This window comes from Dendrobium catenatum, unplaced genomic scaffold (assembly GCF_001605985.2).
Source record: "Dendrobium catenatum unplaced genomic scaffold, ASM160598v2 fragScaff_scaffold_1483, whole genome shotgun sequence".
Taxonomy (NCBI): domain Eukaryota; kingdom Viridiplantae; phylum Streptophyta; class Magnoliopsida; order Asparagales; family Orchidaceae; genus Dendrobium; species Dendrobium catenatum.
The window spans coordinates 1,514,718-1,523,142 of NW_021319945.1; positions in this window are offsets into that span (position 1 = coordinate 1,514,718).

The following is an 8,425-nucleotide window of genomic DNA, read 5'->3' on the forward strand; positions in this document are numbered from 1 at the left end:
GCCGGTTGCAGAGATAAAATATTTTAGATTAAATTTAAATTTAAAATGTATTTGATTCTATTTAAGTCAGTAATATACTAAAAACTAATTTCTTTATAAAACTCAAAATCTCATGGATGAGATCAAATATCTCAAGTTCTCAACCAATTGATCTAAAAATGGAGAAATTATTCGTACGGAGTTTGGATATGACTTTTCGTCTGGATTTAAACGAAATGAAGCCACGTGACTTATACATATCCTGTGTATAATGCTATTAAACTTCTTTGAAAGTTCAATCATTATAGTAAAATTTTAATTTATTGAAAAATAGTACATAAATAAAATTAAATCATTATAACGCTAGTAATCTTCATTTCATCTTATTTGAACATTAAAGCAAAGGATTAGCATGCAAGACCACTAGATAAAATTAATTCCTAACATAAGCATAACATAAGCATACTGAAATACATAAAAAGATCCATAACATAAGCATACTGAAATACATAAAAGGATGAACTAGCGTCGCCTACGTGGCCTATGTGGCAATGCATTAGTGTCTGGAGTGTAATGTTCTGGAGGTCGCCGTGGCCTTTGACGTAGAATGTGATGTTCCTCCTCAGCAACTTCTTCCTCAACTATGTCATCTCTATGAATGGAGCTCGGTACAAAATCTGGGGTGAGGTATGCATCCAAATCCGCTGGCACCTAGCTGCTGAAGAGGTCTGCAGAGGGCCCTTGATCTGGATAAGAGGACGGTCCAGCATATCCACTGTAATGATGAGGAGGTTCCTGGGTCATGGAGAATGGTGTAGCATGCTTACCTCTATCCTCAAAATATCCTTGATCTTGAATATACAACTGCCTACGCAAACCACGACAAAGCTCTGCAATTGTGTTTATGTCCATCTGTTGTTGTGTATCATCGGTACCATTGAAGTGTTGCTGCAAAGCTTGTTCAGTACCAAGGAAAAAATCCCTCTGAATTAACAAAAGAAATATGTTAATATTTAGGAAAAGGAATTATTTCAGAAATTTATAGCATATTCAATTTAAACTTACTAGAAGACTCTCTGAGGGAGCTCTAAGATAGGCCGTTGTTGGAGGCTCAACAGGTGCCTTCAACATGTAAAGTGTTGCCCATGACTTGTATCAGTGTATGTAGTGATGAATCGAGTAGGTGTTATGCTGGTTCAGGAGGTCCCCTGTAACTATGTATCCACGCCTACTCTCCCATATAGCAATGTGTGCTTGGTGGTACAACATCCAGTCCATGTCTGGTTTCCCACGACCATCTACCCTTTTGAAGCTTGGATCCATTGGTTGGATGTCAGTTCTTGGGCATAATCCAAATTGTCATAGTACTCTATCCGGCAAGTGCCACTCAACCCTCTTCCAACTGATCAGAGGTACTCGTGCAGTCCAAATGTCCTCCCCTGCCAGACAGATCTGTGCGACCTGTGATTGAATATCAGGCGTACATGGCTGCCAAATTACCTGCATTTTCAATAATAAGTTTTATAAATTTGTAATGACGAGTTAATTTTTCATTTAACAAGTTTAAGAAGATACCTGACTATCAAGTAAACCATCGAGCTCATCTCTATAGGTAATGATATTTCCAACCGGCAACTCTCTTAGCCGATCCTCATTCCACCTATTACATTTATATTGTAAATAAATAACATTTTATTGCATGTAGTATTATAAAAATTGATTAAATAAAATTATCTCATACCTAAACCCAACATTGAGACCATCAAGTTCCACTGGAAAGGGAACACGAAGCAGTGGTCGTCCTACATGCAGATGCTCCCAAGCCCAGATTTGTAACAAATGAATGCATCCAGCTATATTGGTCATACTAGGCCGTGTTGCTTCTCCCAACTCTCTATATAAATGGGATAAAACTGCTCCTTCAAGAGAGTATGTACTGAATACTGCCAAATCCTCCATAATAGTAAGGTATTATAAATGTATCTCTGAACCTGAAGTATCCAGGAGAAGGTGATCTAGAACAGTAATCTTGCATAATATTTCTAATCTCCTCATTATCAACCGCATCTCCATCATTACCCAATGGTAATAGATCAGCACCATTATCATCAGAGCACTGCTCACTAGAGCCACTACTCATAGTCTCATAATCGCAATGATATGAATGAACTGATTGTGTAGACGCTAATGGAGGTTCCTGCGTCTGTTGGTTCTCAGTATCACTACATTAAAAATATTATTTATCATTTATTAATCAATGATACAAATTTCTACAAATCTATTTGTGAAATATTATATAGGAAACTCACAAATGAAGGGCTTCTTCTGTTGCTTCTAGCCTTGAAGGACTAGTAATCACATCAACCCTTTCAACTTGGGTTGAAGTTGCATATCTTTTTGAATTTTGAGGCTCAATGTTATCTTCACTTACATTTTTTTCTTCGACATCAACATACATGATGAGAAATTCTGTTTCAGCCTAACATAATAAAACTTCACAGACATCGTCATCTTCAACATGTGAAGCGACAAACTCATTTCTCACAGGCACTCGACAGACTAAGTTCACTGAAAAATTTCTAGGATCAAACTTAAGTGCTCTAAGTATCCTTAACTTAAGTTGCTCTAAGTTTATATTTATTGGCACATGTAAGGGACGATTCCTACCCCCATAATAACTTGGTGCAAATTTTTTATCAACTTGTAACTCGCCTCCATATATGAGCATGAAAGTTGCACCACGTCCACTCATTATTTAGCTCGTACGTGCCACTAAAAAAAGAACAAATAACAAATTCTTAATATACGTTTAAATTTAGGAAATGCTAAGTTGTTACTTCTAATTAAGTAGACAATCGTTACCACAGTAAGCACAATATCAAAATCAAATATTAAAAATAATTGAAAAAAAAATTATTATTACATAACTATGCTATTAATTATTGCTACAGAACTTACCATTAAAAATAATTTTATAGTAAAGATTCTATAATCACATTTAAATTTTTAAATTTTTAAATTTTAACATTTACATATATAAACATTTTATAAGTAATCAATTAGAATAAGAATACTAATTAGATTAATAACATTTCAAATTTACAAAATAAGTAGAGAAAAAATTTAATAACCTTCAGTTTTCTTCTATTGATAAACCAAATGAGTTATATGCATTGACGAAGTTGGATTTGCTCAACAATTATGATAACAACAATCTAATAGTTATTTGAGAGTTACTTTCAATTTTTAATCATGTTTAGTTGTTTGAAAATTAAAAACAGTCACTTCTTTTCTCTAGATCAAACATCAATATAGGGAAGAGACACCTCATTCTAGACCAATGATCAACAATGTAGATCTTTGATTTTGCGAATTTCTTTGATGTACAGGGAATTTCTTTGATATACAATCACTACTTGGTGGGTTGTTCGTCTTGCAAAAAGAGATTTTAAGTTTTGTATCTTTAATATGTATGTTAGGGCTGTCAATATTTGACACGACACGAAAACCCGACCCGGACCCGACTCGAAAATTTCGGGTTCGGGTCAACCTATTTGCATATATAAATATAGCTTAATATATTGTATATAATTTTTTCATATATATATATATATATAGAAAATATTAATTTTCTCACATTAATTTTTCTTGGAAAAATATTAATTTTCTCACATTAAGATAAACAAATTAAATAAAAACTTCTATAGAATTCAATGAAACTTTTGTACTATTTTAGATCTATAAAAAAAATTAACTCTTATCGTATCTTTAATATGTATGCAATTATTTTCTCGTTATTTTGCTAATAAATCTTCAACCGCACAAATTGTAAATCTTCAACCGCAAATAAATTTATTTAACCGCACAAATTTTCACTAAATCACAGATTTATATGTATTCTAGCCCTAAATCACATATCTACAAAATATATCAAACATTTACAGGCTAAATGCATAAATCTTAAGTTATGGCAAATAGATCTACAAAAAAATTCCACAAACAAAGAGATTCACAAAAAAACCTAGAGAATTAGTTTGAAATTCATAAATCTTTATTTATCTAAGCAAAATACACAATAATCTACAAACAATGAACTAACTTCACATAAAATGCATAAAAAAACCCCTTACCTTTGCTGGTTCCAGCGACAGCAACCGCAAGCGAACTGGGAAAAAATGAGGGAGAAGTGGGAGAGAAACGTATCGGGAAAGGGAAAGTAGGTGTATTTAAGTTTAAGTCGCCCGATTAACGGGCGACTTATAAGTCGCCTGGTTAACGGGCGACTTACATTAATTCATTTAAATTGCCACATCATCTGCCACGTCGTCCTTGGATTTAACCTAAGTCGCCTTTCAAACTAGCGACTTTGCCTATTTTTAAATTCTTTCTAAAACGTGCTTAATCTTATAGTTTAATTATTAATTATACTTAGTTCGAAAATTTGCACGTTTGAATCGGCCAGAAAGCATATGATTATTAAATTATTAGGAAAAGAATGATATTTTTTTATTTTTTATTAATAATATAAATATATTTTGTTTTAAAAAGTTGAATAATTATTTCCTTAAGCTACTACATATTAACAATTTTAATTATAAAAATAGTTTTTCATAAGAAACATTAATAAAAATATAAGAATAATTTATTTCAAGTATTAATACGTCACCAAAGTAGTCTTGATCAAGCACTAATTTCAAGTAATATCTAAGTTGGCAACTTTCAACATTAAAATTTGGACCGCACAAATTTCAATTTCAGTAAACTTATACTCAAACAAAATATCTCGATGAGATGAACCCAACAACACTAATAATGATACAATTTGAGCTCAAATGAACCAGAATCAAGAGAACAAAATATATTTGGGAGCTTCAAATTATTAATTGTATGACAATTGATATTTAAATATGTGATATTTATAATCAAATCAAGCGACTTGACAAGACGAATCCAACGAGTCTAAAATCACTTAATTCTGACAACATTAAGGCACTTAAAAGTTGAATAAGCACGCCATAATCAAGGGAATCAATATGGGTCATCAAATGGAACACTATGAATTAACCCTCGACATTCTTCATATTTAAGGAGCGTATCACTCTTATAATCTATAAATAGACCGCATCTTCCCACATGAAATGAGGCTTCGACTTTTGAAGGATTGGACCTAGTGTTGGAAACTCAATAGAGCTATGAGGCTTAAAGCATCCTAGAGCTCCACCTTGGCACCATCAACAATGAACATTCGCCACTAGACTATCATTGTTGGACCTCTACCCAACCATGACCTTCATTGAGTGACCATCGCTCGGCCTTTAGTCGACCTCCATTTAGAGCCATCGGTGGATCTTCTTCTGACCTTCATCGCCTACTAACTATAACCCCTCCAACCACCGTCGCTAGCATACTACAGTCCCTCTGTCCTCCATCGCCTTACCAACTACGGTCCCTCCAACCTCCGTCTCCCGTCGACTATGGTCCCTTTGACCATCGTCGCCTGCCGGCTACTATCCCTCCGAGCTCTATTGCCCTTCAAGTATGGTCCCTTTTATCACTGTCGCTCACTGGACGCTGGCTACGATCCCTCCAACCACTGTTGCCCACACAACTATGGTTCCTCTAATGACTATCGTCCACTGAATTTTATTCCTCCGACCAACATCGCCTACATACTGCAGTTCCTCTATCACTCGACAACATGCCCCTATACCTTAGTCGCCCAACTACAGCCCCTCTGACCTTCGTCTCCTGACAACAATCTCATTTATCCCAGTCACTCAACAATGACCCCTCCGACCTTTATCACCTGACTACGGTCCTAAATACCAAATGAACATGCACATAATTCTTTTAAGAACAACACTCATAACACTAGATTCTTCAAAATCTCGCCATATAATATATGTTATATAATGTATATTTATTAAATTGAGCCAAGGCCTTCCCCCAAGGAAGGGTGTCATTTGTAATAGACTAAAAATACTAGTACAATTGTTTTTACTGGGTCAGACATCGTGGTTTTTCCCCTTTCTTTGTTTTCACATATAAAATTTTAGTGTCTTTTATAAATGTTGCACCCCTCTCTCTTATCTATGTATGTGTTGGATCTTCGTACAAAATTAAGATACTAAACTCTATTTTCTCTCTGCTAATTTGAATATTCTGACACAAAATAAGTATGTATTTATAAATTTAAATATATTTTTAACATTAATTTATTTCCAAAAATCATATATAGCTATTGTGACCTAAAATATTCACGGCGGCGACAGAAGTCAGACGAAAGTACACCGACGGGCAAAGTCTAGCATCGGGTAGAAGTCCGGCGTCAGATGGAAGTACGGTGTCAGGTAGAAGTCCGACAAAAGTCTAGCGACTATCAGAAGTCCGACATCTAGTGGAAATCTGGTGATCGGCAGAAGTTCGGCGTTAGGCGGAAGTTCAGTCTTGGATAGAAGTCCAACGAAAGTTCAGCGACGGGCAGAAGTATGACGACGAGTGGAAGTGCCGGAATCTGGTAGAAGCCGAATGAAAGTCCAGTTCAGCATCAGGTAGAAATTCGATGTCGGGTAGGAGTCCGACGATAGGAAGAAGTCCGACATTGGGTAGAAGTCCGACGAAAGTCCAACGACGGACAAAAGTTCAGTGAAAGGTGGAAGTTTGGCATCGGGTAGAAGTCTGACGAAGGTCCGAGTCGAGTAGAAGTTCGATGACAGATAAAAGTCCGGCGTCATGTAGAAACCCGACGTCGTGTAAGAGACTGATGACATGTGGAAGTTCTGTGTCAGGTAGAAGCCCGGTGATGGGTGGAAATTTGGAGTCGGTTGGTGGTAATTGGGAGGTGGTCGATGAGGAGTCTAGTGGCAAGATAACTCTTCCTTCTCTTCCTCCCTTCTTGCTTGAGTAGTCGGGCTCCCTTCCTCCTCCTTACTTGGCCCCCTCTGTCATGAGAAATGAGGAGTCTATTTATAACTTTTTAGTATGTAATGACCAGTAAATAGGAGGAAAATCAAGGGTAAATTAGGAGTGGTTTGAATGGACGATCAATGTTGAAATCCCTCGATCGTGGACAGTTTAGTAGACATTTGTATGTCTTAATAATATCATAATTTGATGATATTGGGTTCGTTGGATTCGTCTCATTGAGCCGCTCGATTTGACTATAAACATGTTATGTTTCAAAATTTTTTGGTTATCCAAATTATGGATTTAACCTTCCAAATATGATTCGGGTCTTTGATTTGGACTATTTTGGACTTGGATTGAGTCAAATTTCGTGTTCTTGTGTTCTTCTTTTCGAGACATTCATTTCGACTATAAGTTTGCTGAAATCAGAGTTCACATGGTCTCCGGTTTAATTTTTAAAGTTTCAAACTTAATTTTCCCTCAAGATTCGTGCAGATAATATTTTTGATGATATATCTATAGCTTTTTTATCAATGTGGTGATAACGATGAGTTATATTTTTATGATTTATAATACGAGGTAGTGTTGAAAATTTTCTGACTATTTCTTAAAAATATTTTTTATAAAGCATTTATTGAACACCTCTATATATTTTTTCATATTTTAAATACTTTTAGAAAAGATATTTTGAGCTTATCATAGATGAATCTAATATTTAGAATTAAAAATTCTATAGAATATTTTGTTTTCAATCCCTATTACATAAATATAATTTTGATCAAAATGCTTATTTAAATCAATAAAGTAGTGTTTTGAAATTTTAAATCTGTATATTTTGAACGAGAAGTTAGCATCTTTCGTAGAATTATAAAAATTTTCAATTATAAAAACTTCCTCGAGCGAACACTTCTAAATTGGCATATATTCCAATAGAGTGAGCTAGGTTTTACTCAAACTAAAAAGTAAAAAAATTTCGGTTGTTGGCTCAGATGAATTGATTATGAATTCAAAATAATCAATGCATAATTTAAGTAATATAAATTTAATTGCTTGTTGCGTATGTTTAATATTACATTTGGAGTAATGCTTCGTTTGGAATAGCTTTGATATTATTTTATAAAAAAAAAAAAGAATCCTACTTGCAAGCTATAAAGAAGCTATCCCAAATCAAGTCTTAGAAAGACTTTCTTATTACTTTCTAAAACAGTTTTTTAGTTTAAAATTTTCTTGAACTATAATTGTTTTTTATACAACCTCAAAAATTGTTTTAATCAAGCACGAATCTCGAGGCATGTTCGAGTTGGAAACTTTCAAAATTAAATCATATGAATTTCAATTTTAACAAACTTATAGTCAAATTGAGCATCTCAAAGAGGCGAACCAAACAGCACCAAAATTGGTCCAACCCAAGCCCAAATGGGTCTGAATAGGGGGCCCGGACCATATTTGAAAGGGTCAAAGCATTATTTGGATGATGAAATGATATCCAAATATGACATGCTTATAGTCAAATCGAGCGTCTCGGCGAGACGAATCCAAC